Source organism: Thalassophryne amazonica, chromosome 15, assembly GCF_902500255.1.
Source record: "Thalassophryne amazonica chromosome 15, fThaAma1.1, whole genome shotgun sequence".
Classification (NCBI taxonomy): Eukaryota; Metazoa; Chordata; class Actinopteri; order Batrachoidiformes; family Batrachoididae; genus Thalassophryne; species Thalassophryne amazonica.
Window position 1 is genome coordinate 10921927 of NC_047117.1, and position 17075 is coordinate 10939001.

General features: G+C 39.3%; 1 protein-coding gene and 1 long non-coding RNA gene across 2 annotated transcripts in view; one reads left to right on the top strand and one right to left on the bottom strand.

The window, feature by feature from the left end:
* Positions 1-669: 669 nt before the first annotated feature.
* Positions 670-16570, bottom strand: LOC117525858. Its single transcript, XR_004565158.1, has 3 exons — positions 16560-16570; positions 2373-2378; positions 670-809 (listed from the first exon to the last, which is right to left on the bottom strand). It is a non-coding gene; the product is annotated as an uncharacterized LOC117525858 (long non-coding RNA).
* Positions 4556-17075, top strand: part of lpar2b (lysophosphatidic acid receptor 2b) — a 47061-nt gene continuing 34541 nt past the window's right edge. The window contains exon 1 of the mRNA XM_034187788.1: positions 4556-4904. The gene's annotated coding sequence lies outside the window, so the exon portion shown is untranslated. The remainder of the gene's footprint in view (positions 4905-17075) is intronic.

Below are 17075 nucleotides of genomic sequence, written 5' to 3' on the forward strand. Positions count from 1 at the left end.
AGTGTTTTGAAATGCTCAAATCCTGAAGTGAACAACTGCTTTCTTTATTGAAGACCTCTAAACACTGAATGTCAGCAACTGCTTCTGACAATGAATCACTGCTTTGAAACAATAGCAACCTCAAACCTCAACCTCAACTCAAAACAGCAATTGAACCAATTAATTCAGTAAATGACTTGCTGTTTCAAAATGCTTAAAACTCTAAATAAAACATGATTCTGGAAAAGAACCACTGTTTAAAAATACCAAATATTCATTGAGCAACAAACCCAGAAAATGATTTGCTCTTAATATTTAAAGCCCTGTTAAGATCCAACTGCTTCAATAATGAGTCACAATTTTGAAATGCTGAAAAGAACTGTATTGAGTTTAGACTTACAAGATCAAAACTTAATATTGATGGAAATGTATTTGAACCTAAAATGCTTGTCTTCAAAATAACATTCATCCAGAAAGTATTCACAGCTCTTCACTTTTTCCACATTTTATGTTACAGCCTTTCCAAAATGCAGGAAATCCATTTTTTCTTTAAAGTTCTACTCACAACATCCCATAATGACAACATAAAAAGTTTTTTTGAAATTTTTGCTAATTTATTAAAAATAAAAACTAAGAACTCACATGCACATAAGTATTCACAGCTTTTGCTTGATACTTTGTTGATGCACCTTTGGCAGCAATTACAGCCTCAGGTCTTCTTGAATATGATGCCACAAGCTTGGTGCACCTATCTTTGGGCAGTTTTGTCCATTCGTCTTTGAAGCACCTCTCAACGTCCAGCAGGTTGGATGGGGAGCGTCGGTGCACAGCTATTTTCAGATCTCTTCACAGATATTCAGATTTCATACTTGGTTTGTGCTCTAACATGCACTGTCAACTGTGGGACCTTATATGTAGAGGTGTATGTCTTTCCAGATCATGTCCAATCAATTGAATTTGCCCCAGGTGGACTCCAATTAAGCTGTAGAAACATCTCAAGGATGATCCGTGGAAACAGGATACATCTGAGCTCAATTTTGAGCTTCATGGCAAAGGCTGTGAATACTTAAGTACATGTGATTTCTTAGTTTTTTTTATTTTGAATAAATTTTCAAAAATCAAATACACACACACACAAACAAACTTTCCCCATTTTGTCATTATGGGGTATTGTGTGTAGAATTTTGAGGAAAAAATTAATTTCATCCATTTTAAAATAAGGCTATTACATAAGAAAATGTGAAAAAGTGAAGCGCTGTGAATACTCTCCAGATGCACTGTAATATCTGCTGCACATGCTTAATTGTTACTGGTGCATATGTTATGTGGCCTGTTTCCAAGAACTCTGTCGACTTTAGTCTCAGAAGGTCAAAATTCAATATCAACAGAAGTGTGTTTTAACTTGAAATGTGCCTGTGAGATCAGTATCATCTTCTGCGCACACTTTATTTTTTCTAAACTTGGTATGTATGCTATGTATTCTGATTCAAAGAACTAAAGGTCAAAGGTCAACAATAATGGAAGCGTTTTTGTTTTTTAATGTAAACCCTGGGTCATAAGCGGACACCGTGTACATTTAGCTGAGGGAAAATGTTTAAAACGTGCTTTGTTTTGTTTTTTATGTTTAGACATGTGACCATGCTGAGGGCAAAGCCAGATTGAATTTACAAGGAAAGGTCATCTTGAAGGCTGGGGTTAAAACATTGCAGGTGCACGCCCATGATTTCTGGTGAGTCAGCGCCGCTGTATTTTTCCCATTAGAGCCACTTAGAGCAGCAGGGGTGGAAATCGGGGATCGGGGCGATCATCGGCACATCAAGGCCCCGCCCACAATGGATGCCAGATGACAATAAGCAGCTCCAGATGTGATTTACACACAAACGTGCAGTTTTGCATCAGGCTTGAGTGTGTTTCACAAAAGGCCAAACGGTTGTGACAGACACACACACGCCTGCTGACACATTCCCGCTATCTCACGCAACCTTCCTCTGCACGACGCGGGCTCCTGCTGGTTTACGGCGCTCCTCTCTGGGAGGTGTTCAGGCTGTCACAGACTTCCTTTGCGTGAGCCTTTCTTGCACTCCTTGATAAATGGCTGCGAGCGGTCCTCCTTTGTGCTTTTCCTCCATTGTTGTCCTTTTCCCGTTCATCTTCCTGATCTGAAATAGAGTTTCCTCTTGTCTCTTTGACCTTTTAAGTATGATCCAGGGTCTTCCTGTCACCCCTCTGAAGGCCGGGATGAAGGTCCCATGTGTCAAAGCAGGGTGTCACTCCTTTCTGGAGATAAGTCAGACGTGGCTCTGAAGCCTTTTTTTCCTTTAACATCAGAAGGCCATTTTTCACACTTTGGTCTGTATTTACTGCGACATGCCTCATTGTTTTGGAAATTTTACTCATGACTCAGTCTTCCTCCAGGATCCACCAAATTTGAATAGTTTCTGGAATTTTTAAATTTGGGATTTTTTTTTTCTTTCATTTTGGCCGTCATATATGGTGATAGTGTTGTGAGTGGTTGAAATCTCAGCCCAAGGTGTGGTGTCAACATGGCTGCAGGTCTATAACCCACGATCAACCAAGTTGGGCTCCAGATTCAGGATCTCGAATCTCTACACCTGGACACCGCAGCTCCTTTGAGCCTTCTGTTTTCACTCCTGTGTGTCTGTTCATCTGTTTGATTATAAGCAAAATAACTTGAAGACCTATGACCTGATTTGGACCAAACTTGTTGGAATGCGAGACAGACAGACAGACAAGAATAATGTGATTTCACTCACTCAACTTCACCTTACTCCAATTAAGGATCACGGAGGAATGGAGCCTATTCCAGCAGTCATAGGGCGTGAGTCGGGGTCTGTCCAGGGTGTACCCCACCTCATACCCTATGACTGCTGGGATAGGCTTCAGCCCCCCGTGACCCTTAATTGGACTAATGAGTGAGTGACACGTGGAAGGTGTGAACAGCCAAGGTTTGACCTTGGCCTCTGACCGGGACTTTCAACAGATTTTTTTTTCAAAATCAAATCACTTGACCTTGGATGACCTTCAATCATTCCACCACGTTTGGTCCAAATTAGACCAAAACTATCTGATATCATTTTGTTCACACACAGACAGACACAAGAGCTCAAACAATACAGCTGTTACTGCTGTTTGACATCCTCACTAACGCCTTGCTCAGCCTTCATGAAGTGTTCTAGATTCTGCGGTGGTTGTTTCCATCTGGGTGAGTCTGGATGTTGTTTGTAAAAACAGCTTCTGTGGCTCCCGTCAGGCATTCGGCTCCAGGGCCCGGAGCTCAGACCATCCTGTCTGTGTGTTGTTCGTGTGCTTGTTGTTGTCGCCACACAGGGTTGCGATAGCGAGCGAGAGATGACAGCGAGGCCAAGGTCAGCAAGTCTGAAAAACAACAATGGATCCCAAATGAAAAGATCCGAACCTTATCATCTGAAGGACCCGGTATGTCCTGAGTTCAAACAGTGCAATGCCACCATCCAAGTGCACACTTTGGTCCATATGTATTTGGACAGAGATGTGTTTTTTTGTTGTTGTTGTTTTTGTTGTTTTCACAGCATGATTGAGTTGAAAGCTGAGAGGAGAGACACTGGAGCAGACCTCAGCGGGCACGTTGATGAAGGGAACACAGAGTTGATGAGGAAGTAATGGGTACACTTTGGGTACACTCACCCGTCAATCAATTTTCAAAGTAATGAATTTTTTAAAAAGTTTCTGTTCATATTGGGATTTTTTTTTATGCTGTGGTTAAAATGTTTTGGTGTTATTTATTCAATTTAGTGCCTTGTATTCTCTCATTATATAAGTTTTCATTTGTTTAACTTATTATTCATTATTTTTATCTATCTTATTTATTTATATATTATTTTTTAATTGGGTGGATGGATGGATTTATTTGGTCAAATTTGTACCGATACAATAACAGGTACAAATAAAACAGAGGATAACACATTAAAGTATACAAACACTTATTTCCAGTGTGGTTCTCTATAACATCAAATGCAAGATTAAAAACCAACATAATAAAAAAAAACGAAAAACAAACATGTACACAAGCAACACTATAATTGAATTACAGTTAAATTCAATTAAATTACATTTATTTTATTTATTTTCAGCCTGTGACAAAGCTTAATAAATAAATCAATACACTGTAACATTTTTTTTTATTTCAGTTTACATTAAATTACTGGCAGCTAGAGTTTAGATTTTTCTAGAAAAGTTTTTTTTTTTTTTTTTTCAAAGCAGGATGGTCAGACACAGTTGAACTTATTTCTTATTTGAATATTTTGGCACGTTGTATATACACTGAATGTGAGTTTGGAAAACTGAAATGAGACGAAAATAATTTACAAATGTAAAACACTAAAAACAAACAAACAAACGCAACAAAACGTCAACTCGTAAAGGGCGGGGCTGCTCTTTTTGTTGCACTGATTGTCAATCACCCCACATCGTTCTGTGATTGATGGTTCGCGCTCGCATTCAGCCAATCGGGAGCCTGAGGAGGCGGGCCCGATTGTCTCAGGTTGGCAGTGGCAGAAAGCAGAAGCGGGCAGCGCGCCGCGCGGTGTGAGAGAGGCGGCAGCAGCACGCGGAGCCGCACCCTTTCTGTGCCCGCGGTGTGAGCGCGCAGGTAAAACAAACGTCACAGAAGGGTTTCAGTGACGAGCATTTCCGGATACTGCAGCTGCTCGCTAACTTTTGTCTTTGTTCCACGAAACAAAAAGACGAAAAAAAAAAAAAAAAAAAAACCCCGAATGGAGTGCGTCCGGAACAATAAGTCGGCTTTTCGTTGAAGTTTTTCAACCATTTGTCGGCGTTGTGGCGTAAAGGAGCTGGTTTCAGGTTCAACTACAGGCAGGACTCAGTCTGGATTTACCTGATAAACGGGTTCAGAGAAACAAGAAAAGGTGAGTTAATTTGTTGTACGCTTCTGTTTTCTCAAACTATAAAGCCACAATAATGAATAAAAGAACATTTTTCTGCATTGTTGTTGGTTTTGTATGTTGGGATATCTGAAATAGTCTGGATTTTATGAGTCGAGCCTCCCAACGCGTTTCTTCCAGTCGTGTATGGAATGCTGTTCGTTCCAAAAAAGAACAGTGACTCCAGGTACGGGAGATTCCCAGTACCTGAATTCTGCAGGTGTGGTACGGGAAGCACAAGGCTACAACGTATACGTTTGCGTATATGGGGATGAAGTTTTAGTTTCTTTGGTTCAGGCTATATTTTCGGGTTAGGATTACTGTTAGGTTTAGCAAATCGGAGGGCGTGGGTGTTGTCAGTCACATAACATCAATCAGCCAATCAGAGTTCATGTTTTGGCGTAGTCTTCCATACCTGCTCCCCCAAGAACCAAAAACAAACAAACAACAAAGGGGCATAGAATAGCCTGGGTGAGTTTATACCGTAGTTTACCTGTTCTGCATGCTGTGTATATTTTCAGCAATGATATAAAAATGGCGTAACGCTATGAGGTTTAGTCCAGAATATACCTGATGTATAAAGCAGGCTAGCCCATTTTAGCTGTGGGTGTTGCCTTGGTAGGATATCTTGGGCTGTTAGACCCATTCAAAAGTATATACTACTGCACATGATTACAAATTGTAAATTTGTCATTAAAGGCAACATTGTCGAAGACACATTACCCAGATTAGTTGACTTCTAGCACTCTGTACATGGACATATCACATACCATTATTCTGGTATATCTGATTGCAGATAAGCATTGGGTCGTCTACTAAACAAGAGGTATTTAGCTATACTGACCACGTTATAAGCCAAACTTGTTATTCTGTTAATGCATCTGTCAAATGGGTTTTCTCCAACAGCCAGGAATACATAAATTAACTCTACAGAAAAGTTAAGTTTCACATCAACAGAAATAATTGTGATTTGAACTACTGAACATTTGGTTATAAAACGATCATTGAGCTCAAAAACACATGCACTTCCCTTTGGCTGCTCCTTTGTTTGCTCTCTGGGTCGCCACAGCAAAGCCGAGGTGAATCTGCATGTTGAATTGGCACAAGTTTTACGCTGGAAGCCCTTCCTGACGCAACTCCACATTACATGGAGAAATGTATGGAGATTTTTTTTCTTTCCTAAAGCAGTAAAACTGCTTTTGTGAGCTCAAACAATGCACGTACAAAATACTACAGAGAGCTAGATGGACTGGAGCCAAGATGCTCCCAACAAAATTATGCCATTTTAGTGCTTTTGTAAATATGACATATTTAGTAGGTTAAACATCTGAATAAGCCATTTAGGAATGTTATACATGCATACACCTTATTTTTTTATGTTGTTTCATACAACAATAAAAAGCTTGAATGTGCGTGATTTTGCACAGGACACTTATCAGTCGAACAAGGACACTCTTAAACTCACTCTTTTTTCCTTCCCACTGTCGCCAAGTGCTTGCTCATAGGGGGTCGTTTTGACTGTTGGTTTTTCTGTAATTATTGTATGGCTTTTGCCTTACAATATAAAGCGCCTTGGGGCAATTGTTTATGATTCTTTCTTTCTCTTTTTGCTCTGTATGCACCACTCTGCATTTAATCATTAGTGATTGATTTCTGCTGTCTTCCACAGCATGTCTTTTTCCTGATTCTCTCCCCTCAGCCCCAACCAGTCCCAGCAGAAGACTGCCCCTCCCTGAGCCTGGTTCTGCTGGAGGTTTCTTCCTGTTAAAATGGAGTTTTTCCTTCCCACTGTCGCCAAGTGCTTGCTCATAGGGGGTCGTTTTGACCATTGGGGTTTTTCTGTGATTATTGTATGGCTTTTGCCTTGCAATATAAAGCGCCTTGGGGCAACTGTTGTTGTAATTTGGCGCTATATAAATTGAGTTGATTTGATTTGATTTGATTTGGCACTATATAAATAAAATTGATTTGATTAAAAAGACCCCCCCGCCCAGCTTTCTCTTTATTAACCTTGAATCGAGTCATAAACCGTCAACCTTCAATGGCCCTTTTCCACATGCACTTTTTGGTGGCTGATGGTGATATAGAGTAAAAATTTTTACTATATATATATATATATATATATATATATATATATATATATATATATATATATATATATATATATAAGGCAGTGGTTCTTAACATTTCATTAACAAACCCTCGTGACAAACAAATTAAATTGAAGCTTGATGTTTCATGAACTTTATCATAAATAACTATAACCAACAACCAAGCGACATACGTCATGCTGCCTTCACTTGGATTGCCAGTTACTGTGTCCCATTGCTCAATATTTGCATAAGATAGACTTCTCAGCTATTGTGGCTCAGCATAGCTGGTGGCATAGCTGCCTTTTACCTCTTGTCACTGTAAAATGCCCATTCTGATGGAAAACTAGAGCATCACCCTTGTAGACCACAAGCCTCCACCAACACTAGTTTCCAATACCACAAATTTTTACCTCGGGGAAAAAAATTTCAACATCAAAGTCCTGTTAAGAGTGGCTTTTCATAAGACAAATTAGATGGGATCAAATGTCAGGAGTATGCATTTAGTTCATACATTTGAATCTAAGGTTTTGGTGGTGTTGTAAAAAATTTTTTTTCTCAATTCTTCTTCAGATAATTTTCACAGAACGCTGGTTATCCAAGCCAATCCAGCTTTATTTATAAAGCACTTTAAAATCACCCACAGGGTCCAAAGTGCTCTACAATAAGACAATCAAATACATAAAAATAACTCAATAAATACATTAAAATACAAAATACATTTAAAATGCACACAGCTCAACAGGCACAACATTTCACTTAGTGTTAAAAGCCAATGAAAAGAGCTGAGTTTTTTATAAGTGGTTTAAAATGCACAAGTGATGATGCCTGTCTAATATGCAGTGGCAGATCATTCCAAAGATTTGGTGCTGCCATGGCAAAAGCCCAGTCCCCTCTGAGCTTACACCTACTTCTAGGCACTGTCAGAAGCAGCTGGTCCACTGACCTGAGTGACCGGATGGGAGTATAAAAGTGTAACAACTCAGAGAGATAAGATGGGGCAAGTCCATTTAGAGATTTAAAAGCAAATAAAATAATTTTAAAATGGATCCTATAACGAATGGGTAGCCAATGAAGTCAGATGAAATGTGCTCATATCTACAAGCACCAGTCAAAAGTCGCCCAGCTGCATTCTGCACCAGTTGAAGGCGAGCAATAGAGGACCCACTAAGCCCCATATCAAGTGCGTTACAGTAATCTAGTCAAGTGGTAACAAAGGCGTGGTTTACTGTTTCAAAGTCTTGCCTCTGGAGAATTGGCTTTATTTTGGCTTGACTTAACTACCGCCTTAATGTGGCTATCAAGCTTCATGTCAAAGTCTATTCTAATTCCTAAGTTTGTGATGGTTGGGATGAGATACTGTGCCATAGAGCCCAGGTTTACCAAAGGGGTCACAGAGTTGTTACCAAAACCATCACTTCTGTTTTTTTTCTCTCATTGAAACTTAGGAAATTTAGAGCCAGCCATGCCTTAATGTCAGTTAAGTAGTTGTGCCACTGAGTAGGAGTCCTTCCTTTTAAGAGGCGCATAAATCTGGCTGTCATCAACAGTGGAAAGAAATATCATGTTTTCTACGTATGGGGCCCAATGGTAACAGATAACGAGGAAAAAAGAAGTGGGCCCAGAACCGAGCCCTGTGGCACCCCACACACAAGTGGAGCAGTGGAGGACACAGATTCACCAGTACCAACACAAAACCTCCTACTTGTCAAGTAAGACTGAAACCAACTCAGAGCTGTGTCCCTGATTCCTGCCCACTGCTCCAGATGAGAGATTAAAATTTTATGAGCCACTGTATCTAAAGCAGCAAAGTCAAAAAGAACCAAAACAACACAATCACCTGAGTCAGTAGCTAAAAAGATGTCATTGAAAACTCTTAAAAGTGCTGACTCCATTTTATCCCTGTCTTATTTAAGTTTGACAGTTTGTTTCGGTCAAACCGTATTTTCAGTTTAATTTCTTCAGTGATTTCCTCCAGATTTATCTGCCAAACTAGAAAACTGCTGCATCCTAGTAAGAGCAGAATACTACTGGAATGAATTTGAATAAGGAAAGCTGTATTTTTTTTTTCTCTCACTTAAATGGATTCAGCACTCACTCCAGTTTATTGTCTGGAATAGTCCCAGATTGCATTTCAGAGCTTCTAGAATTCAAACATTTTCGTGCAGGTGGTGTTGGGGGGTAATTTTGGGTTTCAGCTTTTTTTGTTTTTCACCACTTTCATCCCTAAATATGAGTTGTGATTCACTTTTGCGCGGATTAAAGTTACTAACTGGGACTCCTATCTTGTTGCGAGAAAGAAACGAGAATCGTCCTCCGTTCTGTTCACACAGCTTCAAACGTTATGCGGCTCTCTGACAAGTCAAGATAGAATGATAGAATTCAGTCTGAATTAATAACTTCAAAACGAAACACAGTTCTGTTTATTTTTATTTATGTCCAGAGATCAAGGATACAGTGGCCAATTTCATATTTATTTACTTTAAGACTCAAGGAAATACATAGAAAACCTGTAAAGCCTACTTTTAGTACAAAATTCACGAGGTATCGATAAGGGAATTGATAATGAATCGGATGGATAAGCAGAATCGATAATGACATCGATATCGATAAAACCTTATCAATACCCATCCCTAGTAGAGAATTGTTATCTCTGCTATGCACAATTTGTCATTACTTTTTGCCACTTGGTTTCCGACTGATAACTGGAAAACAGACAAACAGGCGTAAAATTGGAACCTCCATGTAAATTTTGCTGCTGTAGGTAAAATCCATACCAGAAAAACGATAGTGATTGAGACACTTTTGATTGAGTTGTAATGCAAAATGTACACCAAATAGGCTTTTCAATATTAAATTCAAATGTCCACAAAATCCACAATCTGGATCAGATCTGGATCAAACTTTGTCAGGTGATAGTGAGTGTCGGTCTGCACCTCACTTTCAAATTGAGATTACTACGTTTGACTAAGATATAATGTAAAATTTACATTAAATGGAGTTTTCAATGATAAATTTAAATTGCCATAAACCCATAATCTGGATCAGGTCTGGATCACACTTTGTCACTCGATACAGGATGCCATCCTACGTAATGCTGTCAGATATGAAAGAAATTTGATCTTCTTTGCCAGAGTTATGAATATTTGAAGATTTGTTCATTGTTATATAGGGATTTTTCCAATTTTATAAGATTTTTCCTGACTTTGACCTTTGACTTATGGCTTTGAACATTTAATCGGTTCTTGCCTATCAAGGTATGAATCCTCTGTTTAAAAAAAAAATCATAACAATATATGAAAAATTGTGAGTTACAGGCTCTTAACAAACAAACATGGGTGAAAATATAACCGTCACCCAGCTTCGTTGGCGGAGGTAATGAATGGCAACTGGTCACTTTGTCTCTGTCTCTTGTAGCTAATGTGACCCAGGAGTGATGTTTTTGATAGCATAGTCAATGTTGTCAGAGCACCTGCTGCTGAACAAACTACATAATGACACCATTTTCAACACAGTGTTTTTCTGCATTGTTTATTCGGTGCAATAAAAGTTTTCATATCTGCAAAGTAACGCCAATACAGTAGATATATTGGTGAAAGCCTCATATTGGCCAATACTATTGGCCAACTGATATATCAGTCGTGTTGTACCATGTATCCTCTTGCAGTATTCTATGTGGGAATCTGTGGGAATTGTGGGAATCTGAAGGCTGTTGCTGCCGGAATGGAAAAGTTGCTGTATGCAGTAAATCCAACGAGAGTTGTGCAATTCATGGGAGCTTGGCGGCGCGATGGTGGGCTTGAGATGAGGAATGTATGAAGGTAAAAGGACAGTGGTAGCGTGGTCATTGTAAAATCAAAGTATGTTTGGAAAATGCATTAAGCAGCATGTTCCTCAGTGAAAAGAAGCCAGATGTTTTTATTCTTAATGAGGCAAAGACAGGCTTTGTTCAGACTACCAGTTCAAATTGAATTTATTGCTTATCTAATTCAAACAGATTAGCCACATTACATATAGCAAGTGACCAGATCTGATCTGTGTGTCCGTGTGGCAGTCATCATTTTCCACCATGTCCGCATCGGTTGCTATAGTAATAACAGGCTGCCCCCACAGGGCATTTCAGCAGAGCAGGAGAAATCTGCAGCGTCACCTTAATCTCTCACTCCACTTTTGTGTACAGAGGCAGTTCTGGGCACATTTCACACAATGTGTCTGAAGCACGGCTGACCAGAATGCATCAGTGACTGCGTATTATTAAAACTGAAACACACTGCACGCATCATGTTGCACTTGCGCAGCAGCAGCTGTTGTCAGTGCTCAGTCTTTCTACATCCACACTCTTGACTCTCGACATTCTGTGATTTTTTTTTTTTTTTCCTCTAATGTAATTTTATAGGTTAGTGTGGGGATTTTGTGTGCATGGCTCCACCACCACCACTGGCTCATTGAGCTGAACACACCCCTGTAAGCACACAGTTGCTTTCTTGTTTTTTCTTTCTTGGAACAAGCACTGAGCAGTTTAATGAAATTTAACCGGTGCAGTCTGTATTTGCTGTGAGCAGCGGAGGTCCGCCGTACTTTACATAGCGTCAGCATCACAGACATAAAACAACATGCTCTGAATCTGAGCTGAGCATTCAGATGAAAACTCATTTGCAAAAATCAGATTTGAATCACATTTCAAACCAGACTTCCTGCGTAGTTTGGACACCAGTTCATCATGGGTTACTTCCCCAACCAAAGGCTGGTATCCATTTACAGCAGAGTGGGCTGGAACAAGGTAGATTAAGTGTCTTGTACACAGATACAAACAGGTATTGTAAAGTAAGCCAGTGGTAAAAGGTATGGCGGTCACTGGAGAGCGTGTTAGAGTAGCAGATGGCTGTGAAACATATCGTGTATACGCCTGAACTGTGAAGAAAAGTTGATGCCTTCTGTATTGTCGACTTTTTTAATTGATGTAACTTCATAAAAATGTACATTTTCATGCTGTGGTGTATTTGTTGTTTGTATGAAATGAGATGTATTGGATGAAAAGATGAAATTATATTAATGTGTCCTGTTGTTTGGATTGAATGAAACATTCATGAGTGTGATATCGGACTTATACTGATATCAGCTCCGAATTCTGGAGGCTCTCAAGGTGAGGCTCTAGTATCTCCTTTCTATCTATCTTTAGTATCTCCTATGTCTGTATGATTTGGGTAGTGACGTGACTGAAATATAATCTTGGGCCAGTATCAGGTTGTTTAATTGCCTGATTTCAGAGACAATATCAGAAACATTGGAGGCTAATGCAGAAATTCTGTGTTGAAATGGCATGTAAAGAAGTGCAAGCACAGAATAACTAAAGCTTACAAGAAGTGAAAAAGTGCATATCAGCCATGAAGATTTACAAGAACCCAATCTGATTACTGACATGTCACACAGAAATCATAACTTAGATTTACACTGTTGGTGACCATCCAGTGATACACCGGGATTACTTTGTGTACTTCCGTGACAGGTCTTAAAGTATTCGTCATTCACAATAAATGGCTACAGAGACTGCTGAAAACAGAGTATGCCTGAGTACTCATTTTTCTGAGTGTTTTCAACTGTATTTACGTAGCTTTGAGTAAACATCCCAGTGCATGTAACTGCTAACATTAAGAACAGAGTTGCAGATTAATTGCAAAGTTTACAGAAGTGTGATATTGTGTTATGACTCATTTTTAAGTGATAACTGTTTATTTTGATGTAGTCACTGTAAAAGCAGCAGCTGCTATCCACTGTGAGAAGACAGTGCGTGTGCATGGCCATTAGTCATGAACGCAGCCTGTTAAAAACAGTCTATGCTAGAGGCTTAGCTTTGTGCACGCTTGTAAGTGTTGGCATTACTATAAGTGAAAAATCTAAGACATCTGTGTGATTAGGCAGTCTGAAAAACAGTGGAGAGTTCCGCGTGTACGTTCACGGTGGTAGCTATAAATTTATTGTTCTGTCAGTCTATATTATCTAATCTATTAGGGACGGGCATCTCTCCTTTATAAAATCATGTGATGCATATCTAAATACATGGGTTATAATGTGAGTCAGAAACAATACTTTTTAATAATGGAATGAGTCGCTACAATCTGATACAATTCTTTGTTTAAGCTCCACTTATTTTCTGTGATAGATATTTTTAAAAACAAAAAACAGGGATTTTCTTCAGGTTTTTTCTGCTGTGCTGCCTCTGCTCGTCTTTTGTTCACCACTGGAGGCAGCACCACATACAGTAACCTAAATCACAGCATAAAAGAAGCCAGCTGTTGTTGGCGTAGCATTACTTTTCCATTCTGAATCAGTATCACAGTATTATCAGAAAATTAGCCAGACGTATAGAAACAGATGCAAACAGGTATCCATTATACCCCCTACCGCTGTAAACTACACATTAGTGCAGTGGGGAGAAAGGATCCAAACAGGTTTTCTGCGCATCCATAAAAATCTGATACTCAAAATGCTTTTGTGTCTTGAATACAGGCAGACTTGGTTTAAGTGGGACTATGTGTGATTCTGCACATGCTTTGCAACAGTGCAAAACACAGCGATGGAGGTCTTCTATGTTGGGAGAAGTGTGAAAGGGTTTCAGTTCATTTCGAAACCACTGTGACAGATTTGACTTTTAGCTAACACCTCAGCCATAATTTATGCTCGTCGTAGTTCTTGTCTTTACTTGTTGTTTCCACTGCAGGGGAACTGTCCCCAAGTTATATTTACATTTTTGGCTCTGCATAAATAAGAACCGCAGCCCTGAAGTCTTTACCGTCTCGCTGTGAAGACGTTAGCACACAATCTCTAACAGGTCTACAACACTGTGATGTGCCGCGGCAGAGTCCTGAAACACCAATGCACGAGCATGATAATCGTCATATGTGGCCTGTGCCCTTGAAACCACTGCAGGCATGAACCCCGTTTATCTCTGAAGTTTGTGCAGCAGAGCTGCTGCTTTCAGAGGGCAAAAGAGAAAGAGAGGAGACTCGGGTGTGGCTGCTCTGGTAATGACGGGTTTGCATTGAAACTGGTGTTTACTGATTCAGCACAAACATCCAAACGACAAACGGATCGTAACAGCAAACACGGTCGAGTGCATGGAGCCCCTTAGAGTCCAAGGGTCACATTTCCTAAACAGTCACCCTAAATTTATCTTCTAACTGGGTTTTCTTTTTTGTCTTTTTGATTGGCTTTCTCCACAATTTGACTAATTCTGGGTCATCCAGAAGGCTCCTAACTCAGTTTGCTCATAATCAGCTGCCAGTAATGATCTTAATTTTTTCAGGTTTTAAAGAAATACAACAATAAACTTCGAAAAGTGTTGGTTTTGTTTGTGAATGTGTTTCGATCTTTTTTTTTTTTTCTCTGAGGCTGATTGACATGGCGTACCCCGAGGTTGAGCTGTTTTGGGAAAGAGGGTATAGTTTCTTGCTCAAGGACACTTCAACATAATTCCGCACATGAAAACATTGGAAATCAAGACTCTGAAGGCATGACTCACCTTTTGAAAATTCCTTTATTTGCAAAAAAAACAAAAAACAAAATCCCCTTTGTTTTGAACACAGGAGGGTTCAGACATTGCAACACCTGCACTTCACATGTGTTACCCATTTAAAAGACTTCTTTGTGACTGAGTAATACCGTATGGTGAATATGATTCTGTGACATTTTGAACAAGTCTGTCCAAAATTGAACCACTTTTCTTTGAACACACAGCCCCTCAAACATGTTTAGTACAAGTTGGTTTCAAACTGAGGGTTAAGGCCTTTGGTTTAAACTTTCAGAATTAGACAGAGCAGAGCAGCCGTACACTCAAAATAGTATTTTGAATGATGCAGCTAACCTGCTTTTTAACCTTCTGTACATTAGTGGCAGAGCAGCATCTGAAGACATAATACTCAGCTCAGTGTACTTTCATTGTACACCAGTTTTGTCAGCCCTGGACCAGTTTTAAAAGTTGCCTCCTGGTCATTTGTTTAATGCAAATGAGGAATTCTAGCGTTACTCACGTTATATTTAAAACAGATGCTTGAATAAAGGTGTCTCCCTCTTTTATGACTGGACTGAACATTTGTATTTTTTCCTGGTGAATACTAAACACCAGTCTCTACATCCACATAGCACAACATGAGAAAAATCTTTCTTCATTGTCCTTGCTGGGCACATTTTGTCACCGTTACTCACGTTATGCAAAAATTACATGGCTTTTTTAAACTTAAGTTTGCTTTCACCTTCTTGTTAAACTACAGAGGACAGAACAAAATGATCTATTATAGTGTAAACCTTTATTAATAACTTCAAAAGAACAAACAAATTGGAACAGACTAACATTTGTCTTTATAGATATTAAAAGAATAAAAGTCGTGTTACTCATGTTCACCAAGAACACTGCAGTGCATTAAAACCTTAAGTTTTTGACGTGAAGACTGCTGAGTAAGCAATTAGTAACTCTGTGAAAACTGTTGACTAGCCCTTCCCCCCCAACACCACCCCCACCCCACCCCACGATCATCGATCAATCTTGTCCATCAACCATGGAAATACGTCAATAGTCCTGTTCAAGAAAGTTCAGTGGAGTATCTTTCAGAGTTCCTGATACTCCCTTCGTATCTCTTTCACATCTTCATCAATCGAAAAGGGATCATGTCCCATGAGATGGACAGGACCATGAAAAATCCTTTCCATCTCCGATATCATTTCTTGTTCTCTGTCAGATCGTGACTTTTTGGGCCACTAAAATTGGGATGCACCAATCGTCTGCAGGAACTTGAAGTGTATCCCATTGTCTTGTTTCTCCATTGCCTTTCTGATGTAAAATGCTTTGCTGTAGTAAATGCCGTAGTATTACTGGAGCTGGATTTCTCTTTCCATTCATATTCCCATTACCTTAAATCAGGATTTATCAAAACATACCGATAGTACTGCACTGATCATGCCCTGAACACACCACAACCCCACCTCTCCCTGACAGAGCTCCCAACCTGATTTCCTGCACAGCAGTGAAATTATAATCAGATGCTGACAATTCATTTAAACTTAATTTCTTTAAACATGCATTTTTAATAAAAACCTACCTACCTGTTTGTTTGATGTCGCTGGATTGAAATTTGTTATGACATGACACAGATTCAATTTCTCCCACCATACAGGAAATGACATGTATCACCTATTGCATTGTGGGAAAACTACCTGCCACCTATGTCTCAAAATTAAAACAATAGCTAATTGGCTGCCATCCATGTGTTAAAACAATAACTAGTTGGCTGACTGAGTAACTTAGTGGTTCAGTGACACTACACGTTACTCACGTTACAGATTTTGAAGCACTTCTGCCCAAAGGCTATGAGGGATTTTTCTGATTTTGTTTCATAATTCAGGGTGGAAGAGATGAGTCATATCTACCAGCACTGTCAAACTACGGAGTTCATCATTTTTTTGTTACTCACATTACCTAGAAGGATTACCTCATTTTTGTCACCCAGGCTAAAAAACACAAGGCTTATTTTTGAAATTAATATGTTGTTCTCAATACTCTAAGTAGAATGCTAACAGAAAATAGTTATAAATTCTGTATTAAGCTCAGGACTTGTGTAATACAATGAGGAAGAAAAACTGTGTTTTGGGCTTGAAACTTGCTGTTTTGTTGGGGCAAAAATGAGATGGGCAAAAATGAGATGTGCAGCCAAAACCTAAGGTAGGCTGAACTGGTAGAAATCCTTGTTTCTTCTACTTGGGTACCCAAAGGACATAATCAAGTGGTATTTACATTTTGAAATTTCACCTGCCATGTTACCTTTTTGCTGGAATTGCCCAAATGCAGCACATGGTGTCACAAGAAATATATGTTGTATGTAACTGAAAGAAAGGTTTAGTAACTACACAAAGGGAATTCATGGCTTGGAAAAATGCAGCTTAAGTTATTTTAGAGTGGTGCTGCTACTGCTCTGTTGTTGCACGTGTACCAATGTTTTATTTTCGTCAGTTTGTGGGAAAAGGATTCTTCTCTCTAACAATGTAATTATCAATGTTGCGTAGAAAGTTCAGAGAC